The sequence below is a fragment of the Schistocerca piceifrons genome, chromosome 4 (assembly GCF_021461385.2).
Source record: "Schistocerca piceifrons isolate TAMUIC-IGC-003096 chromosome 4, iqSchPice1.1, whole genome shotgun sequence".
Taxonomy (NCBI): Eukaryota; Metazoa; Arthropoda; class Insecta; order Orthoptera; family Acrididae; genus Schistocerca; species Schistocerca piceifrons.
In genome coordinates this window covers 184748359-184770472 of record NC_060141.1, presented here as the reverse complement: position 1 = coordinate 184770472, position 22114 = coordinate 184748359, and positions in this window count along the sequence as shown.

Below are 22114 nucleotides of genomic sequence, written 5' to 3'. Positions count from 1 at the left end.
ATGACGGTTCGTGATATTCAACCATTCATTAGGTGGCAGAGTAGGAGTGCGGAGTCCATCTGATGGCAAGTTGAGTGGCATTTCCACTATCTCGGTGATCCTTTGACCATCTTGGACCACCATGTTTGATAGTGGCAATAATACTGGACGCCATCTTACATCATAAATTAATTATGACAATCAGCATAATAAATTGGGTAATAAATTAGATTCTAAATAAACACCACTTCCAACAAATACGATAGCATGTGACTTCTGAAATTTTCCCGGCGTATTTCTTCTTCTAATAATTTCCGGGTATGCAGCCGGATCCCGTCGACATTCTGCCACGATATTTCGGCCCAGAGACGTCCGGCCATCATCAGGTGAGTACACAACTACTGAAGAGCCCAGGTGCAGTCGCGGTATTTATGCCGAATCTCGCGCATGCGAAATGTACTGGCATCCCACAGCGCATGCGTCAGGTGTTGACATGCGCAGCATAGCCGAGTTGTACGTGCTGCCCTCGGTGGTGAAAATAAAGGTTCATCTAGTCATTGAGTGTCGAATGACACTGTCGATTCCGCTGTGATTGTATAATTTTAATTACAGAATTCCAATTTTTATCCAGCTGAAAGCCGTTGTCACGATTTATAAGATTATTGGCAAGACGTATTCCTTGATTACGGAATCCCAAAAACCGGAAACCGGGGCTAAAATTTTTGTTCCATTGTATTCCATTGAATATCCCAATGAAATACAGTGCTCTGCTACTGCCGATTTTGACGGTTGCCGCAGACGGGTGTATCTTTCATGTTCTATACATCGTTCATGGACAGTTCTTGTCGTCTGGCCAATATATGCAGAGCCACATTCACAGGGAATTTTGTAGTGGCCTGGTTTCTTCAGTTGTAAATCGTCTTTAACGGATCCAATCAGGGCCCGGTTCTTTGCTGGTGGACGGAAGATAACCTTGATTCTATTTTTCTTCAGTAATCGGCCTATTTTCGAAGACACATTCCCGGCGTATGGAAGGAACGCAGTTGATTTAAAGTCGTCATCTGCGTCCTCAGTGCGTTGCTTCTTGTTATGACAGTTGCGTATGGCCATGAGGCCATACAGCAAAAGCTTAGCAGTTCGGATTTATTAGTCAGCTTTGATGTGGTCTCACTTTTTACCAAAGTGCCTTTAATGGAATCATTACATCTTATTGGTAACTTATTCAGTGCAGAAATGACGGCCTTGTTTGAACATATACTCTCCTCAACGTACTTTTTATTCAATGACGATTTCTTTGAACAAACAGACGGCGTCGCCATGGGGAGCCCTTTGTCGCCTGTGGTAGCTAATCTCTTTATGGAGGACTTTGAGGAGAAAGCACTTGAGTCTGCTGTTTTAAAGCCTACGGTCTTCTGGCGGCACGTAGATGATACTTTTGCTGTATGGCCTCATGGCAAACAGGAACTGGAGAAATTCCTTCATCACTTAAACTCATTACATGAGAACATCAAATTTACGATGGAGATTGAAAAAGAGGGCACTTTACCATTTCTAGACGTGCTAGTACGCCGTAAAATTGATGGGTCATTAGGACATTCTGTGTACAGGAAACCGACTCACACAGATCTGTATCTCCAGGCGTCAAGCTGCCATCACCCAGCACAAACAGCCGGTGTTCTCAGTACCTTAATACATCGAGCGCATATAATATCGGGTGATGAAAGCCTCCACGCAGAATTAGAACACTTGGAGAAGGTTTTCAAAGAGAATGGCTACACTTCTCGCCAAATAAGGAAGGCCATGCGCAACTGTCATAACAAGAAGCAACGCACTGAGGACGCAGATGACGACTTTAAATCAACTGCGTTCCTTCCATACGCCGGGAATGTGTCTTCGAAAATAGGCCGATTACTGAAGAAAAATAAAATCAAGGTTATCTTCCGTCCACCAGCAAAGAACCGGGCCCTGGTTGGATCCGTTAAAGACGATTTACAACTGAAGAAAGCAGGCGTCTACAAAATTCCCTGTGAATGTGGCTCTGCATATATTGGCCAGATGACAAGAACTGTCCATGAACGATGTATAGAACATGAAAGATACACCCGTCTGCGGCAACCGTCAAAATCGGCAGTAGCAGAGCACTGTATTTCATTGGGACATTCAATGGAATACAATGGAACAAAAATTTTAGCCCCGGTTTCCGGTTTTTGGCATTCCGTAATCAAGGAATTGGTGGAAATACGTCTTGCCAATAATCTTATAAATCGTGACAACGGCTTTCAGCTGGATAAAAATTGGAATTCTGTTATTAAAATTATACAATCACAGCGGAATCGACAGTGTCATTCGATACTCAATGACTAGATGAACCTTTATTTTCACCACCGAGGGCAGCACGTACAACTCGGCTATGCTGCGCATGTCAACACCTGACGCATGCGCTGTGGGATGCCAGTACATTTCGCATGCGCGAGATTCGGCATAAATACCGTGACTGCACCTGGGCTCTTCAGTAGTTGTGTACTCACCTGATGATGGCCGGACGTCTCTGGGCCGAAATATCGTGGCAGAATGTCAACGGGATCCGGCTGTATACCCGGAAATTATTAGAAAAAAAAATACGATAGCAGCCTGACCTTAACTGGGTCGTAAATTATGGTGCTAAGGATAAGAACTTGGGTAATAAATTCGACCCTGAGTAAACGCCATTATCTGGCAACAAACCAACAGTATAACAGCCGACCATTTATGAGGAAAGCAGTTTTTCTAAAGATTTGGGTGGAGGGGGGAAGGGATGGGAAGGGATCTCAAATCGAGGGAGGGTGAAAGCCAGGGGAAGATAAGAATGATAGGTCATAAAGACGATGAAAATGACGATTATGCTGAATATGCCTGAAATTGGCAACATCGCAGCAAACATTTGAAAACTCTGTCGTCATCCGCTGACTTCATGGTCGAGTATTGAATTATCCAGCAAACTGCACTTGATTTCCCCGTCAATCAATGTAATATTCTGAATAATTAACAAATGAAGTGTGACACTGAGAATGTAAGTTTAACCAGTGCCACCAGGCTGTATCGCCAGCTACTATGTACTGTTTGATTCTGAGCTGTATCGTGCGCTCCGTGCGAAACCGAAAAGTTTCGCGGAGTTGAAGTTTGGGTTGCTTTGATTTGGTGTCCAGACGGGGAGGTTCGCCTTACAGAGAAGGACCTCAGTTTGGCAAGCTACTAGCATGTGAAAGCAATGAGTGTATCGTTATGCTTTACGGAAGAGGGGTGACATAGTATAGTGTCAAAAAATGTTCAAATGTGTCTGAATTCCTATGGGACCAAACTACTGAGGTCATCGGTCCCTAGACTTACACACTACTTAAACTAACTTATGGTAGGAACAACACAGACCCGAGGGAGGACTCGAACCTCCGGCTGGAGGGAGTACAGTGTCACTGGTAACTTGCCGCATTAATTCTCACAGTACTTGCAATACGATGTAATGATCTGCTGTACTGGAACTAATGTGTAGCGTGGTACAATGCGGACGTACAGTACTAGACGAAGGTGGTCTGCCGTGCGGAGTGCCCGCGAGGTTTGGGGCGCCATGTCACGGATTGCGCGGCTTCTCCCGCCGGAGTCCGTAGCTCGGGGTCGCGTTCTCGCTTCCCGAGCACTGGGTCCCGGGATCGATCCCCGGCGGGGTCAGGGATTTTCACCTGCCTCGAGATGAATGTGTGTTTGTGTTGTCCTCATCATTTCATCATCATTCATGAAAGTGGCGAGTTTTGACTGAGCAAAGGTTGGGAATTTGTACGGGCACTGATAACCGCGCAGTTCAGCGTCCACGAACCAAACACGATCATCATCATCTCCCGCTGGAGGGGCAATTTCGTCCCTTAGGAATTCACACACAAAGAAAGAAGCTGTTTTCGGGAAATCTTGGTACATCTGTTCGATAATAAATGAATTACCAGGAGTGAACATGTATGAAAAGAGTTGTAATTCACTCAAAAACTTACTGAAAATAAGTGGTACGTTCTACTTCGTTCACTACCTATGTTCTCGCTAATTGTAAGACTGTGAATTTAGCTGTACCCTCTTTTCAGCATATGAAATTGTGCCGAAAGTATTAGGGAAGAAGATAAGACCATCTTAGGTCTGGGATATGGGCAACGATATTTTGTGTCGTATAATTTGGTTTCAGTTTTGTGAGTTGTGTTTACGGAACTTTCTACCACGCTTTCGGACCTGTCATAGTAGTCTGGGTTTTGGTTCCCAACTGACTGTATCTCCCTGCGCAAGTATAGTCTGAGAACAAATCCTGCAGGCGGAACGAGGCCGAAATTATTACGGTCCCTAAGAATTATCAGATTTTGGTTTAAGGTTACGCTATGGAGCGTTGTTTGTCTATTTCATGTCCAGGAGCTGTGCTGCGTTTTTCTTTTTTCTTTTTTTTTCTTTTCAAAAAAAAAGAACAGACAAATGTAAGTAGAACTCGCGCTCTGAGGCTTCCATACAAGCTCAGTTACGTATACTTGATAACTCAGCCCCCTTAGAAAAATGGGTCTTGACACAGAGTGATAGTATAATGGTTCCGTTTTCAACGTTTGAGGTACGGAAACCTAAAAAAGGAAGGATGATTAGATTTAACGTCCCGTCGACATCGAGGTCATTTGAGACGGAGGACAGGCTCGGATTGTGTCAAGGACAGAGAAGGAAATCGGCCGTGCCTTTTCAAAGAAACCATCCTGGCATTTAGTTGGAGCGATTTAGAGAAATCACGAAAACCTAAATTTGGATGGCTGGACGCTGGTTTGAACAGTCGTCCTCCCGTATGCGGGTCCAGTGTGCTAACTACTGCGCCACGTAGCTCGGTGGAAAAAAAAGAATAAAAACCTCAGGTGGCGTATGTATTGGGTGTTAGTTGCATGGCGCAACTTTTTGTCAGTGTTTGCTGTGTGTGCGTTGTACTTTGGCCATTCATGAGTAGCTGCGCTATGTTGCATATGGATTATGTCTGCTATTAACTGTGTTCAAATAAGGGTTTCACTCGTAGCCGTGGGCAATGAATTTTAATAGACCCTTTTGCAACTCTCATTTTAAGGAAGAGTTTTGTTTTGGTTACTCTGGTTGTGTATTAGATATCGCTGTCTCGTGGTTTCTGAAATTTAAATTGTATTTGACAGGCTGTACTTTGTAATGAAGTTATCGGCAGTGTAACGAAAGCTTCGTCTACAGGAAGATTGGTTCGTGAGTAAATTATTACGATAACCTTACTTTTAGAACGATGAAAGATTATTCACAGTTGAAGCATATCGTTAATAGTCTGGCACAGCGCTTGTTCCCTGATGAAAAGCTACTGTAATAATTCAGTTCTCGCTGGAGAAGTGGTGTATTTAACACAGGTTTTTGTTTTCCTCTAATAGAGCTGTAAAAGACTAGAATGAAAATCCGTAACGAAATCTCAGAAAATTCTTGAGGCACTACCGCTACTCTTGCATGGACCAATATCAGTTTTCAATAATATTAAACCTTTTGCTAATATCAGAAGTTGCTAGCAGTAAAGTTTTACATTGCAGTAAGTTTTATTGAATCTGTCACCAAATATGTGAAACTGATTACTGTACGTTGTCATACAAGAGGAATGGGCCGGCCGATGTGGCCGAGCGGTTCTAGGCGCTTCAGTCTGGAACCACGCGACCGCTACGGTTGCAAGTTCGAATACTGCCTCGGGCATGGATGTGTGTTATGTCAGGTTACTTAGGTTTAAGTAGTTCTAAGTTCTAGGGGACTGATGACCTCAGATGTCCCATTGTGCTAAGAGCCATTTGACCATTTGAACAAGAGGAATGCGTGCCTTATAGTGTAGTGCAAAACACCGCAGATAATATACTGTCGACCAAGAAGAATATTTCTCATACGGCGAGAAAAAGGGGGAAAGATATAACTAAAACTGTATTTGAACCTCCCTTCTCTTCTACTTTGTCCTCTCAGGCCAGCAGAAAACGTTTTCCCATTTAGGCATTTTGTAGTCTATCTTTAGATAATAATTGCATAGCCTCTTGCCAGGAATTTATTTGAAACGTCTTAATATATGTCATCTTCACTTAATATTTCAAATTTCTTCTCTAGGGTGTTCTGATATAGACTGAAAAACTGACAAGTCTTATTTGCGTCAGTACTTACGAGTGTTGTTCTAGTCTCAGCTCATGTGGACGCCCTGTGTGATCGGATGTGCGTACTAATGAGTAAACAGTTGTCTGAGTTGTATTACTGGTGTGCTCGCAAAAAAAAGGAAGTCCAATAATACACTACTGGCTATTAAAATTGCTACACCAAGAAGAAATGCTGATGATAAACGGGTATTCATTGGACAAATGTGTTATACTAGAACTGACATATGATTACATTTTCACGCAACTTGGGTGCATAGATCCTGAGAAATCAGTACCCAGAACAACCACCTCTGGCCGCAATAACGGCCTTGATACGCTTGAGCATTGAGTCAAACAGAGCTTGGATGCCGTGTACAGGTACAGCTGCCCATGCAGCTTCAACACGATACCACAGTTCATCAAGAGTAGTGACTGGTGTATTGTAACGAGCCAGTTGCTCGGCCACCATTGACCAGACGTTTTCAATCGGTGAGAGATCAGGAGAATGTGCTGGCCAGGGCAGCAGTCAGACATTTTCTGTATCGAGAAAGACCCGTACAAGACCTGCAACATGCGGTCTTGCATTATCCTGCTGAAATGTAGGGTTTCGCAGGGTTCGAATGAAGGGTAGAAATTGGTTCAAATGGCTCTGAGCAGTATGGGACTTAACTTCTGAGGTCATCAGTCCCCTAGAACTTAGAACTACTTAAACCCAACTAACCTAAGGGCATCACACACATCATGCCACATCGGCCACTCCGGCAGGCGAATGAAGGGTACAGCCACGGGTCGTAGCACCTCTGGAATGTTACAACCAAGCCAGCCGGTGTGGCCGAGCGGTTCTAGGCACTTCAATCTGGAACCGTGTGACCGCTACGGTAGCAGGTTCGAATCCTGCCTCGGGCATGGATGTGTGTGATGTCCTTAGGCTTGTTAGGTTTAAGTAGTTCTAAGTTCTAGGGGATTGATGACCTCAGATGTTAAGTCCCATAGAGCACAGAGCCATTTGAACCATTTTTGATTTTGTAACGTCCACTGTTCAAAGTGCCGTCAATGCGAACAAGAGGTGACCGAGACGTGTAACCAATGGCACCCCATACCATCACGCCGGGTGATACGCCAGTATGGCGATGACGAATAGACGCTTCCAATGTGCGTTCACCGCGATGTCGCCAAACACGGATGCGACCATCATGATGCTGTAAACAGAACCTGGATTCATCTGAAAAAATGACGTTTTGCCATTCGTGCACCCAGGTTCGTCGTTGAGTTCATCATCGCAGTCGCTCCTGTCTGTGATGCAGCGTCAAGGGTAACCGCAGCCATGGTCTCCGAGCTGATAGTCCATGCTGCTGCAAACGTCGTCGAACTGTTCTTGCAGATGGTTGTTATCTTGCAAAAGTCCCCATCTGTTGACTCAGGGATCGAGACGTGGCTGCACGGTCCGTTACAGCCATGCGGATAAGATGCCTGTCATCTCGATTGCTAGTGATACGAGGCCGTTGGGACCCAGCAAGGTGTTCCGTATTACCCTCTGGAACCCACCGATTCCATATTCTGCTAACAGTCATCGGATCTCGACCAACGCGAGCAGCAACGTCGTGATACGATAAACCGCAATCGCGATAGGCTACAATCCGACCTTTATCAAAGTCGGAAACGTGATGGTAGGCATTTCTCCTCCTTACAAGAGTCATCACAACAACGTTTCACTAGGCAACGCCGGTCAACTGCTGTTTGTGAATGAAAAATCCGTTGGAAACTTTCCTCATGTCAGCACGTTGTAGGTGTCGCCACCGGCGCCAACCTTGTGTGAATGCTCTGAAAAGCCAATCATTTGCATATCACAACATCTTCTTCCTGTCGGTTAAATTTCGCGTCTGTAGGACGTCATCTTCGTGGTGTAGCAATTTTAATGGCCAGTAGTTTATTACGAGTAACACAGATTTACATCGGAGTACTTGAAGCTCGGCCGAGTTGAGCCCATATGCTTCATATGCCTGAAGAACTGAGTAGTCACAAAAAAACGGAATACGTATTATGTGGTCTAACGAAGTAGCGTGAGATGTCCGCATTGGCTTAGACAAAATCGTGAGACCTGAAAAGTAAAAACCGTAACCCTAGTGTAGCTCGATGCTTCACACCAAGTGGCCCCGATAATTCCCCAGTTAGATACACAGGTAATGTTCATTTAGACGTTCCCAGCAAAAAAAAAAAAGTCTGAATAAACTTTAGTGTCTCTTATAACCAATCGGAAAAAACGCAAATTAGCTTTGTGTGCGACACTTACAACTCAATACCATTTTGACGCTGTGTATGCCGGGTGAGATCTTACACAGGCTACAGCAGTCGAATAACAAAGCACCGTAGTTTCTGGTCGAAGCTTCCCGCAGAGCCGACCTCAAGAGATAATAAATCCAAAATGGTAACACTCTCGTCGAAATGTTTAACTGGATCCGAGCGACCAGTAATATACTCGTACTTGCCACACGGCTTAGCGTGGAGGAAACCCATCAATACGTGTATCTAACATTCTGTCGTCCGTGTTTGTAAGCGACTGATTTACCATGTTGGTTAAAATTTGCAATAATATGGCTCGAATGTGCCTGAGGAAATGTTAAATAAGACCTTCGATATGAGAGAATGCCACTGTGGACTCTTGGCGTTCAAACAGGTGCCTTGAGGCTACTCGTACCCATTTGACAGTGTGAGAGGCGCTCCTGATGTGACAATCGCGTCTGTGCCGCCATTGGCTGTGTCGGACAAGGACCTCGTTGACTTTTAGCACACTCGACCGGCGGCCGAACTGAGCCACTCAGCGTTTGACGCTGTTGATCCTCTCGGCTGTCTCGCAGCTGCGTGAATACGGCGCAAACACTCCACGCTGAGTGCCGCACTCACGGACGGCGACTGTACTCGCCCGTCGGTGCTCATGCTAAGCGCTTATGGGCTGCCACTCGCAAACACCTGTTTCGTCAGCGGTCGCCTATTTCGACACAGCTCCACAGAACTACCGCTCTGTCTCTCAGATCGAGACTTTCCGTTTCGTGAGTAGTGATGTGGTAACAATCTGCAATGAAACTGTATTGGTTGTTTTTTGTGGCCTTCAGTGCAAAGAGTCTCCACGTTAGTCTGTCAAGTGCAAGTACCCTCATCTCTGCATAACTCTTGAAACACTTGCTCACTGTAATCAAGCTTTGGTCTTCCTCTATAATTTTTACCCTCCATTTCCAAATTAACTATTCCTAGATATTTTAGGATGCATACTATCAACCGATCCCTTCTTTCACTCTTCTTGTTTTACAGATTTCTTTCTCCTCGAAACAATTCAGTGTCTATTCGTTAGATATCCAATTTACCCATATAATCTTCAGCATTGATCTCTAGCGCTAATTTCGAAAGTTTCTATTCTTGGCGGTACTGTTTATCGTTCATGTTTCACTTTTGTATAAGGCTACATTTCAGAGAAATACTGTCAGAATTATATTAGATGTTTAAACATTTATCTCTTTCAGAAAAGATTTCAGTTTATTGCAAGTCTACGTTTTATGACTTCTCTACCTCTGACAACGCCAGTTAGTTAGCTACCCAAACAGCTGCTTTCACTGTCTTGTTTCCTAGTATAATACCCCCCACAATCGTCTGATTTAATTCGACTACACTCTGTTAGCTTTGTCTTACATTTGTTGACGTTCATCTTATAACGTCTTTTCAAGGCATTATCCATTCCGTTCAACTGATCATCGAAGCGACTGCTGAATTACTTTTAGTTACAATTGAAAATTTGTGAGCCGCGCGGGATTAGCCGAGCGGTCTGTGCGGCTGGTCCCGACGGAGGTTCGAGTCCTCCCTCGGGCATGGGTGTGTGTGTTTGTCCTTAGGATAATTTTGGTTAAGTAGTGTGTAAGCTTAGGGACTGATGACCTTAGCAGTTGAGTCCCATAAGATTTCACACACATTTGAACATTTGAAAATTTGTGCCCAACCGGGACAGCCGGAAACCCCTGGCACGAGTTACCCTCCTGGTACAAAATTCTAACGAGTTTGTGACACATACACGGAGTGATACTGTACAGAGAGGGAATGTTATGACACTTGCAAGGAGCCCAGGACACTGTTAGTAGTAGACAAGGTGTTCCAGAAGTGGGATGCATCGGCCTGGCCACAGTAGCCTGCGACGTATTCTGGAGAAATGCAAAGCCCATTTCCTGCACAAAATTTCCTGTCCCCGCTTCAGTTCGTGCCTTTCTCCCAGAGTTCAGTACCGCAGCTGACTTCTGACTAGCAAGTAGTGTTCCGTGTTTTAATGCTGAGATAACTGAGTTCACCGAGACCACCAACGGGAAGCGTTTACTGATTTACAACAGGTATCGGTGTGTAGTGGAGTATACAAAAAACAAGAAGTGACTTAATGGTGTTGTGTAAACTTTTAAAAAGAATAATTGCAAAGGAACACTATTCAGTACAAATAACACAGCTTTAGAGCAGCCACGTTTGTATTCGAGGTGAAGCAACAAATGAAGTGCGAAAACATTTTGTCGGTTTGCATTGAAGAAGCAGGACAGCACTTCAATCGAGGCTATGACTTAGTGACATCGTTAACATCACACAGAAGTAGGAAAAAATCGCTGCATTGTGTTATGGAACTGCATAAGACCCCACTGATTCTGGAGGAAATTTCTTCCAAAAAAATAATCTACTGATGAACGATGCTAGGAATTTTTTTTTTACTTGTGGATCATAACACCGGACCGAATGACAGAATATTGGTGGTTGCCAGCGAAAAGGTAAAAGTGTGTTTATCAAACTACGAATCATCCTTTCTGGAAGGAACTATCAAGAGTTCGAACAAGCATTTTGGACAATTTTTATACTCCTCGCCGACCTTAATAGTTCTTGTGAGGAAACAAACACCATTCCAGTTGTTTACCCTTTGCTGCCAAATAAAAAGCGAGAAACATATGAACATGTTTAAAGCTATTAAGCGCAGTATGCCTGGATGTAACCCTGCATCTCTGATGATGGACTTTGAAATTACTGTCGTCCAAGCAGCTAATAATTTGTTTCCTAGAAGAGTTGCATTTATCATTTTAATCAATGTATGTGGAAACAAGTTCATTGTGGAGACGTCGTTCCAGCCTATAAGGAAAATGAGAAAATATGCTGTGTTCTGCTCTAGCGCATTATCACTGGAAATGTTAGACGGTGTATTCTGGAGAGCACGCCTGGAAACCAAAAGTTCCAGGACTTTCATGACTATTTTTGGTCCAGTGGCTCGATAACGAACATATGCAAGAGAGATGTGAAACTGCAGTACAAGGCGCCATTCCACTCAACGTCTCAGGAGAATAAATACATCAATATGAAAAGTCAATCCGAATGTTTATTCATTACTAAAAATTTTTCGAGGAGATGCAGAGTACCACAACCACCAGTTTGACCGACTAATTTTAAAATCTGATGGAAAAAGAAAAAAATGAGCCAGCAATGAAGACTGACAGAACGGTAACAAAGGCCTAAAGACACTCCAAACTGATGGGAACTTAAAATCTTTTCTGACTTGTCTGGCCTTAGCACAGAAATTACTATGAGGAAGAAAACGTCAGATTCATTGAAAAAATTGTAAATTTTGAAAAGTATTTGAAAGTAACCGTCGATAATCTTGTAAATCTTGTGAATAAAATTAATGAGTGACTGAGAGACTACCTCTTTATGCTGTTTCCTGGAAGCAACACAAAGTCGGCTAAATGTCTCTTAAAATTTGTAAATTATTCCCTAATGAAGACTAAAAAGATTATCTCAAAGACCAAGACTTTTCTAGGGAATATTCGCAGCTTTCGCCTTGAGAGGTTCTTAAAATCAAAATATTTATGGGCGAACACCGAATACAAAGTCCTTGCAGCGGAAACGCAGGGAAATCACGTGCGATTAATTCCATACTTACTCCCTCCGTTAGAAGGTGAGAAAACCAGCATGAAATTGGTAAACATAAAATAAATTATCATAACAAAGTGACTGGTCGTAGTTTTGATACCTTTCAGCATATGTTAACACTAATTTCTAGTAACCCATGTCGTAGACTACAGCAGGCCTGTTGAGGATGCGGCTAGAAGAGCAAGAGCACTCCTGCTCGCTAGCCACCTGGGTTGTGAGCGCTCGCGGTGAAATGATATGATAAGACTTCCTTACGGCCGACTGACAGAGCAGGAAAAGTGCAAACAATGTGCTGCCTTCAGAGCAATGATCATAAATAGGTTCGTCGTAGCCTTAGATACGAATACACGGTATATACAGCCAAAATTTTAACATATCTTCTACTTCAATCAAATTTTAAAATGGTTTCTATTATGTGAAGATGTAGCAATACCCAAGTTTTGAAGGCCACAATTTCATTAGTTTTCGAGTTTTGAATTTTTAATGTGACTTCGGCGGCATTCTTGAAAACCAATTTTTACGTGGTAGATTTTAGAGGTACCTTCACAAGATAAATTTCTGTGGTTCTGTGTATTCACTTTTCGCGAAATATTAATGATTTGTATTTAGTGTTTATTTAAAATTTCAACCTTAAATTTTCATTAATTGTCGGTACATCAATGTGATGATAAAATATATTACATTTTCAATAATATGTATACAAACACATCAAGACTACTTACTGCAAAAATTTCATTCAGACTGGTTCATATTTATGATAAAAAAGTTGGCAGTGGGCTTAGAAAAACAAACTTATGGTAAAATGGATTTTAATATTTTATCGAAAAATGAATGTTACTACGAGACACATACCCATTACAATTCATCGTCACCATAAAATTTTCCCTTCCTGCTTATATGACGCTTCTTCTTGTAACTTCAAGATCAGGGTAGCCGTTTTCTTGAACGTTCTACATAAAAATCTACTCTCTGTCTTCTTCAGGAGGTCCAGTGGTAGGGATATCTGACTGTAAGCCAACGCCTGTTTCCTTGGGGCGTGTTGGTTGTGCTGAACAGGACTTCAGTGCATTCCCTAAATCTATATTTACCCAGTCAACAGGCGAAGCAACTGATTTCCAACGACTGGAGTAAAGATGGTTCTGTTTGATGGTGACAGAAATCAAAAATTGTCTTTGACAGCTTCTGGTGTGCCACAGCCCCTTACGCAATCGGTATTTCAAACATTTCTTAAACGTGTTTGTTATTTCGAATACAGGTAAATCGTTTTCGTATTTAAGAGTAAACACTCTAAAGATGTGAAGCAGCCATTATTTTTTTTCGAGAAAAAATTTTAGGGAGTAGTCTAGCTGTTTTGAAAGGGATGAAAAGTAGCATGGTGGTCGGATTAGGAACCTCAAAGTAGTCATACACATCAAGTCAACGCATCAGTGCGGGATGCCAAGTCTATATGTTTATTATATGTGATGATGTCTTGATATGCTTAGTCTTCTGTAAATGTGCTTCAAAACTTTGAACACAACGAAAAAATTCGGTTTACAACAACATTACAATAGATTCCACGCAAATGTTTATGGTCACTTGGAAGATGAACAGCGAGAAGCCGATGTGAAAAAAGAGAGAGTGAGAGAAAGAGAAAGAGAGAGAGAGTGTGAGGAGACACACACACACACACACACACACACACACACACACACACACAGAGAGAGAGAGAGAGAGAGAGAGAGAGAGAGAGAGAGAGAGAGAGAGAGACAGTACTTTAAAATGATATGACTGAAGAAAATATTCATCTTAAGGGAGCAGAGAAATAAAGACTCAATAATTTTTCAAACGATTTCATAGTGAAAATACATTTTTGTTTTCAAGAGGACCGTCAACGAATGAATCTGAAGTTAGCTCAAGTACCGTACTGCTTTTCAACTTGCAAAAGGTTGCGCAGTTTCATTGATTTCCATGTTATTTTGACTGTATGGAAACTCGGCTGTAGTTGCAACTTATGCATCTACTTTGTGACATTTGCGTGATTAGTTTCAGAGCAAAATTTGTCTCGTAGACTTCTGTTTTCGCAAGGTAAATTTTCACGACTTTAGATGTTTTCAGCTTCGATTATATCAATGTTTAGACATAGATATACATGGTGAGTTTTTAGCAATGAAGAGAACCAAATCCACCCACAGAAGCTCAATGGCAGACTTCAACTTAACAACTTGTCTTTGAATTAGCATTAGTCGAAAAGTGGTTCTAGACATTGATCCTTTAGTGAAAATCATTCTGTGTTTTTATATTTAACTTTTAAATAAAATGGTAACGAAATATACATTTGTCAGTTTAAATTTCCCCTTAAAAGGCAGTCATCGTAAGGATGCAACGGTCTCAAGAAATACCGTCTCTCACTTAGCCGCCCCCCATTCCTTGAAACATAAAGATATTAAAAGAGATATTGAATTTCATTGTCAGTTATCGTTAAAGCAACAGGCATAATGATAAATTTGCCGCGTAACGCGTTAATGAGCCACCCTGAAGCGGTACGTGGTTGCTCACTCCTTTGGTGTGAGCACGAACCAGCTGACACGAGCAGCTGCGCTGAACTGCTGGACTCCTTAGTATGCCTGTACCTGTGGAAAGCTGGTTAGTCCGGCATGAGCCCCCGGCTCCTTGTAAGTGTCGCTCCCTGCAAATGTCACTCCGTGCAAGTGTTCTAGCGCCAATTTTAACTGTCATTGCAGATTCATTACTATGCGAGTTCAGTGGACGGCTTGCACTGGTACAAGTAGTTCGTGTTATTGCATCCTAACTACTTTCATTCCATCGATCTATTCATTTCATTACGTTTAATTCGTATCATGCAGTTATTTATGTCACTACAGACGCATGCAAATTACTACTTAATAGACGTTCGCTTTTAACTATCGTTTCAGCATATGGGGTCAGTTACAGGGTTCCAAGTCCGATCAGTAGACACGGCTGGAGAAGAGTAAGACTTAAATTTTTGGCCACTGAAGGGGAAGAATGACTCACTGAAGCAGGAAATGTGGTATGCAGTTGGAGATATCAAGGGAAAGTAGAAGCTTAACTGTTACGGGCAGGTACGAATTTGACCCCATATTTATTCTACAAGGGCTAATGTCTTGTCGCTGTGTAACTTGATCGATTCTTTCCAATCCAGATAATTAAAAACAATACAAAGAAGAATGGACGTGAAAATGGTGCTTGTGCCATGAAACAGAATCACCAACAGTAGCTACGTTTTCATGGGGAGAGTTGCGTCCTTCACAGCTTCCAGTTTATGTGCACTTGAAGTGTAAAGCCTTGTTGAGATAAGATTAGTTTCACCACATTTACGACGTAATTTCGTACCCGTTAGACACGAATGCGATGCAAAATCTATTTATGTGACTCAACACCTAAATTGTATTAATTTTCTCAGATTTGCGATACTGTAAAAGGCAGACAAATGAAAACCGAACACCCGCCACAACGGGACCATAGACGGGTTCAGTTCAATACTAATCACTAATGCGTTAAGACATTTATCACACTTGGAGGCGAGACTATCAATTCCTATTTCGTAAACTGCGGGCGGCCTCTGATGGATCCACAACCGCACCAACTCTTGCACTTCCCTATCCGACAAAGCAACGTCCACGCTTATCCTTCTTTAGGCCTCCAAAGAAGTGAAAATCACACGGTGAAAGAACCGGGCTTTACGGAGGATGTTGCAGTGTTCCCCAACCAAAATACTGAAGTGTAGCCTTAAAAAAAAAAAAAAAATGGTTCAAATGGCTCTGAGCACTATGCGACTTAACTTCTGAGGTCATCAGTCGCCTAGAACTTAGAACTAATTAAACCTAACTAACCTAAGGACATCACACACATCCATGCCCGAGGCAGGATTCGAACCTGCGACCGGAGCGGTCGCTCGGTTCCAGACTGTAGCGCCTAGAACCGCGCGGCCACTCCGGCCGGCGAAGTGTAGCCTTCGTCCAATTGAAAATGGAGTGGAGGAGGGGAGTGAGGGGAGTGGACGTTATCGTGCAACAGAATGATTCCAACCGACAGCATTTCTGGGCGTTTTGACTTAGTGACGCTTCGCAGTTTCTGCAAAGTGAGTTCATCGGACTGCGCGTCGATTGAGACTCCATGCTCAAGGAACTCCACGAGCACTTTGCTGCAATCGAAGAACAAGGTCACTATGACCTTACTGGAACTCGTGTGGCGGCTTCAGATTTGTTTGGAGGTGGAGACGTGAGATGTTTCCACTGCTGACCTTGCCGTTTGCCCTCAGGCTGTCGGAATGCTGTCAGACAGAGACATACTGTTGCGCGATAACGTCCGCTTCCACACTGCCAATCGGACGAAGGCTACACTTCAGTGATTTGGTTGAGGAATACTGCGACATCGTCCGTTCAACCCGTTTTGCACCATCTGATTTATCTTTGTCGAACTGAATAAAGACAGTAGTGGAAGTTGGTGTGCCGGACGAGGAAGTTCAAGAGTGAGTGCAGTTGTGGACCCGTCAACGGCCGACCGCGTTTTACGAAACGGGAATTGATCGTCTCGTCTCCCAGTGTGGTAAATGTCTTAATGTGTGTGGTGATTAGTGTTGATATGAGGAGTTCTATTGTCCCGATGTGGCGGGGGTTCGGTTTACATTTGACTGCTCCTCATACATTCAAATTTCTACAATACCCGAGCTGCCGGTAGTGAGTATAAGGCGGAAAAGGAATTGCAGTCAGTCCTTGTAATGGTCGTCGTCGCGAAAGTCGAGTACAAGATGAGAAAGATTTTGTCGCGAGTGGATCGTGGGTGCTACTTACACGAGACACTATTGGATCGTGGCACTGGGATTTTCACGAGCCATCTTGTCAAAGGTGAACCATGAGTACCTCGATTCTGGGAAAACCGGCTCCACCAGAATACAGTACAACGCGAAAACCCGTGTGATGACTGGAGTCACCGACATCTATCACTAATTGTAACGGGAAATAGACCGGTCGTGTTACAGCAAGTCACTCGACTTCTGGACAAGGACATCCTGTTAGCAGACATACCATCCATAACTTGCTCCTTGCTATGGTACCGAAAGCCGTCGTATTATGCTAAAACACAGAACACACAAATTCTAAGGGCGGAGTTACACCGCCGTATGGCTCTCGAAACGTGGAAACAGGTCGCGCTTCACGATGATATAGGAGGGTACTGATATCTCGAAAATGCGTATGAGGAGAGCCGTGCTGTTTACCAACACTACTCCGCTTAGGGGATGGTGGAATATTGTAATGTTTGAGATGCTGAAATGGGATGAAATGTGCGACCGTCTAACTTTGTCTCTCACCGAAGAACAAAACAGGAGCTGAAACATCCTGGCAGATTAAAACTGTGTGCCGGACCAAGACTCTAGCTCGAGACCTTTGCCTCTCGCGGGCAAGTGCAAGTGGTAGAGCACTTGCCTGCAAAATGCAAAGATCCGAGTTCGAGTCTCGGTCCGGTACACAGTTTTAATCTGCCAGGAAGTTTCATATCAGCGCACACTCCGCTGCAGAGTGAAAATCTCATTCTGTAAACAGGAGCTACAGGACGCCATTGGCAGTCAGTTTGTTCGTCTTATGGTTCCAGCGAGACAGTACGAGTACGTCGCTCCCATTGCTGCCGTGCTGTGTTAGAGTGGTTGAGAAACACTCTGCGGTCACTAGTGTGCTTGTGCAACCTCTTGGTCACTGGAACCCAGTTCAGTGTCTAGCGTAACAAAGCTGCAGATGTGTATGCATACGACATCGTCTATTCTTGTTAACAGTACGCCTACTATTTGTAAAGTATTCATGTCACTTTATAAACTACACTCGCATTTTTTTCTTGCATTAATTATATTTGAATTTATTGTTTCTACACCGTAAAAGAGATACTGCGAAAGATGTTTAACAGAGTCTTAGTAGAAGCTGATCTTTCCACGAGCGAAGAGTATAAATATATTTTACATTGGTTCTTCTACCACAAGATTGGTAAGTACTAACACTTCGGCCTGTCGAGCCGGAGCGCGTGCAGGGAGAATATAGTCGATAACTACACTCCTGGAAATTGAAATAAGAACACCGTGAATTCATTGTCCCAGGAAGGGGAAACTTTATTGACACATTCCTGGGGTCAGATGCATCACATGATCACACTGACAGAACCACTGGCACATAGACACATGCAACAGAGCATGCACAATGTCGGCACTAGTACAGTGTATATCCACCTTTCGCAGCAATACAGGCTGCTATTCTCCCATGGAGACGATCGTAGAGATGCTGGATGTAGTCCTGTGGAACGGCTTGCCACGCCATTTCCACCTGGCGCCTCAGTTGGACCAGCGTTCGTGCTGGACGTGTAGACCGCGTGAGACGACGCTTCATCCAGTCCCAAACATGCTCAATGGGGGACAGATCCGGAAATCTTGCTGGCCAGGGTAGTTGACTTACACCTTCTAGAGCACGTTGGGTGGCACGGGATACATGCGGACGTGCATTGTCCTGTTGGAACAGCAAGTTCCCTTGCCGGTCTAGGAATGGTAGAACGATGGGTTCGATGACGGTTTGGATGTACCGTGCACTATTCAGTGTCCCCTCGACGATCACCAGTGGTGTACGGCCAGTGTAGGAGATCGCTCCCCACACCATGATGCCGGGTGTTGGCCCTGTGTGCCTCGGTCGTATGCAGTCCTGATTGTGGCGCTCACCTGCACGGCGCCAAACACGCATACGACCATCATTGGCACCAAGGCAGAAGCGACTCTCATCGCTGAAGACGACACGTCTCCATTCGTCCCTCCATTCACGCCTGTCGCGACACCACTGGAGGCGGGCTGCACGATGTTGGGGCGTGAGCGGAAGACGGCCTAACGGTGTGCGGGACCGTAGCCCAGCTTCATGGAGACGGTTGCGAATGGTCCTCGCCGATACCCCAGGAGCAACAGTGTCCCTAATTTGCTGGGAAGTGGCGGTGCGGTCCCCTACGGCACTGCGTAGGATCCTACGGTCTTGGCGTGCATCCGTGCGTCGCTGCGGTCCGGTCCCAGGTCGACGGGCACGTGCACCTTCCGCCGACCACTGGCGACAACATCGATGTACTGTGGAGACCTCACGCCCCACGTGTTGAGAAATTCGGCGGTACGTCCACCCGGCCTCCCGCATGCCCAGTATACGCCCTCGCTCAAAGTCCGTCAACTGCACATACGGTTCACGTCCACGCTGTCGCGGCATGCTACCAGTGTTAAAGACTGCGATGGAGCTTCGTATGCCACGGCAAACTGGCTGACACTGACGGCGGCGGTGCACAAATGCTGCGCAGCTAGCGCCATCCGACGGCCAACACCGCGGTTCCTGGTGTGTCCGCTGTGCCGTGCGTGTGATCATTGCTTGTACAGCCCTCTCGCAGTGTCCGGAGCAAGTATGGTGGGTCTGACACACTGGTGTCAATGTGTTCTTTTTTCCATTTCCAGGAGTGTATTTAGCAGTTGCCGAAGTGAGTCAGCTTCAAACGGCTGCAGCGGTAAGAAGCAGTGAAAACTCTATTACAACTACTCTGGAACTGCGAATATTAAATTGCTTCGTATGGAAGAATGAGCAGGCAAGCAGACCGTGCTCAAGCTCGCTCCGCGATCTGATGAAAAAAAGTCAAGTACGATGGGAATATAGAGAGTTGAAATCCGCTGAACAGTCATTGGAACGTGATTTGCTTTGAAAGATTTAAAGCTGCTGCAATCTGTCGATTGGAAGCTGCATGCAATTTTTCATATCTAATAAGTTAGGGTTATTCTCTGTTCCTCTGTCTTTTCTAAGTAGAGGTCAGCTTTAATTCTTTTTGCTTATCACGTTCGGAAAGTTATTAAAGTAACGTAAGTGTGTATTAACTGACAACAGAATTTTTAATACAAACCTTCTTTTTATCATCTTTGGGTATCCTATTTAACGAGGAAGTCATTTGTGAATTATAGTTGCGAAGGTTTGTCTAATATGTTAGCGTCAAAGTAATGCTTTAAGTTACGTAATTTTAACGTGGTACTTAAAAGTCAGCTTTGTTAGTTCATGTGTTATAGTTAAACCACGAGGGCTACATACTGTATTATCACCCTTGTGAAAGTTTCAGTAAAAGTAATCTTCCTATTTGTTACTAATTCACGAGCAACTGACGTAGAAATTTTGAACTATTTCATTATTGGAAATTTAGTCATGTTCTGTAACGATAAATTATATCTGGTACTGATATGCAGCTAGGAAATCTACTTATTTCACCATCTCGGTCTTTCCTGAAGCAGAAAAGCTGCAGGAGAGAAAATTATTGATAACTAATTACTTAGAGCAGAAATAAATAACTGTCCTAGTGGGACTGGGGACAGATTTTAAAGAAACTAATTACTAGGTGGAATTTCTCAAGGTCAGTATCACTCGTCCCTGTCTCAGTTATAAGTACTGGCACTGAACTTCTGAGTACAAAAGTGTCCATTTGAAGCCTTGCACAGTCAAGCAAAGAAAATATCTCTGTTATTGTGCTTCAGAAACGCCTATGTGACTGTGTTTTAGGCTCTTCGGCATTGCGATAGCCTTGAAAATGAGACATGTAATTTCAGCCCACATTAGTTAATTTAAAACCTTATATTTAAAGGGAACTGTATTCTGAAATTGTACATTGGTGTACAAAACTTAAGGACGGAAGCAGGTTTCTCATGATGTTTCACTGTTAAGTGACATAGAAAGACAGATCCCTTATCATTTAGCTACAAAATAGCAGGTCAGCAACTGGAAGCAGTTATTTCCATAAATTATCTGGGAGTACGCATTAGGAGTGATTTAAAATGGAATGATCATATAAAGTTGATCGTTGGTAAAGCAGATGCCAGACTGAGATTCTTTGGAAGAATCCTAAGGAAATGCAATCCGAAAACAAAGGAAGTAGGTTACAGTACGCTTGTCCGCCCACTGCTTGAATACTGCTCAGCAGTGTGGGATCCGTACCAGATAGGGTTGATAGAAGAGATAGAGAAGATCCAACGGAGAGCAGCGCGCTTCGTTACAGGATCATTTAGTAGTCGCGAAAGCGCTACGGAGATGATAGATAAACTCCAGTGGAAGACTCTGCAGGAGAGACGCTCAGTAGCTCGGTACGGGCTTTTGTTGAAGTTTCGGGAACATACCTTCACCGAAGAGTCAAGCAGTATATTGCTCTCTCCTACGTATATCTCGCGAAGAGACCATGAGGATAAAATCAGAGAGATTAGAGCCCACACAGAAGCATACCGACAATCCTGCTTTCCACGAACAATACGAGACAGGAATAGAACGAAGAACCGATAGAGGTACTCAAGGTACCCTCCGCCACACACCGTTATGTGGCTTGCGGAGTATGGATGTAGATGTAGATGTAGATGTAGCTCGATGAATCTTGGTCCATGCATAGAAAGAAATGCTACAGTACAGCACACAAGGTAACTGAAAAAAATACACAATGAGACAAATAGAAATGACACTTTTATTTCAAAGTCAATAATTACACTGAAGTCACTTGGATTTATGATGGTTCCCTGGACACTATAAAAGACATGAATTTGTTCTTAATACGGTGTTTGATCACTACGGATGGTCATGCACGGTCTGCAACGTGCGCCCATAATGCTCACAAGATTGGAGTTCTCGTGGTTGGACTTCCCAACCCTTCACTGTATCTAGATACCTGTTGAGCTCTCCTGAATGTCTCTGTTATCCCTTCTCCAATTAATTTAGTATCTACGAGTCCTAATATAACAAGCTCTGATGGGTATCCAAAGCATTATCATTTGGTTATTTTATGATAACCTCCGCTATCACAGTTTCCACTTCTCAGCGAAACCAGCGCCAAATCTTCAAAATTCTTTGGCGAAACAAACAAGCTCATCATACATTATCATAAAGGTCATGAAATAAGAACATTTAATGTTTCAGAGAGAATTAGTCTGCACATATCTAATAAACTGAAGCAAATTTATTGGCCCAGTGATGAGTAACGCCAGGAAAATAACGCGGATGGAGTACGTGATC